We start from the raw sequence: 1,144 nt of genomic DNA, 5'->3' as shown, positions 1-1,144 counted from the left end.
TAGTTAAGTAGAATCCTCATTGCAAATGGAAGGTTCCAGTTTAGTTCAGAGGTAGAATGATCGCATCTCTATCTCTCTGACGGTTGTATTCAGTGCCTCTACGGAATGGTGTAATCTGTTTTAGACCAGGGTTGAAGGGTTTAATCTGTTTTAGACCAGGGTTGAAGGGTGTAATCTGTTTTAGACCTGGGTTGAAGGGTTTAATCTGTTTTAGACCTGGGTTGAAGGGTGTAATCTGTTTTAGACCTGGGTTGGAGGGTGTAATCTGTTTTAGACCAGGGTTGAATGGTGTAATCTGTTTTAGACCAGGGTTGAAGGGTTTAATCTGTTTTAGACCAGGGTTGAAGGGTTTAATCTGTTTTAGACCAGGGTTGGAGGGCGTAATCTGTTTTAGACCAGGGTTGGAGGGTGTAATCTGTTTTAGACCAGGGTTGAAGGGTTTAATCTGTTTTAGACCAGGGTTGGAGGGTGTAATCTGTTTTTAGACCAGGGTTGGAGGGTGTAATCTGTTTTAGACCAGGGTTGAATGGTGTAATCTGTTTTAGACCAGGGTTGAAGGGTTTAATCTGTTTTAGACCAGGGTTGGAGGGTGTAATCTGTTTTTAGACCAGGGTTGGAGGGTGTAATCTGTTTTTAGACCAGGGTTGGAGGGTGTAATCTGTTTTAGACCAGGGTTGAATGGTGTAATCTGTTTTAGACCAGGGTTGAAGGGTTTAATCTGTTTTAGACCAGGGTTGGAGTGTGTAATCTGTTTTAGACCAGGGTTGAAGGGTTTAATCTGTTTTAGACCAGGGTTAGAGGGTTTAATCTGTTTTAGACCAGGGTTGGAGGGTGTAATCTGTTTTAGACCAGGGTTGGAGGGTGTAATCTGTTTTAGACCAGGGTTGAAGGGTTTAATCTGTTTTAGACCAGGGTTGGAGGGTTTAATCTGTTTTAGACCAGGGTTGGAGAACAGTTGAACTCATGATGCATCTCTAATTAATTTTTTTCAACAATCAATGGTTTCTGTTCTGTTCGAGACCACCTAAAGCGAGACCAAGTCAGAGCCCTCGAGGGGGGGCGAGGCGGTGTCAATACAGAGACCACGAGGGGGTCGAGACTGTGTCAAGACAGAGACCACGAGGGGGGCGAGACGGTGTCAAGA

Source organism: Oncorhynchus mykiss, chromosome 6 (genome assembly GCF_013265735.2).
Source record: "Oncorhynchus mykiss isolate Arlee chromosome 6, USDA_OmykA_1.1, whole genome shotgun sequence".
In the NCBI taxonomy this organism is placed as follows: domain Eukaryota; kingdom Metazoa; phylum Chordata; class Actinopteri; order Salmoniformes; family Salmonidae; genus Oncorhynchus; species Oncorhynchus mykiss.
This window is presented reverse-complemented; position numbering follows the sequence as displayed.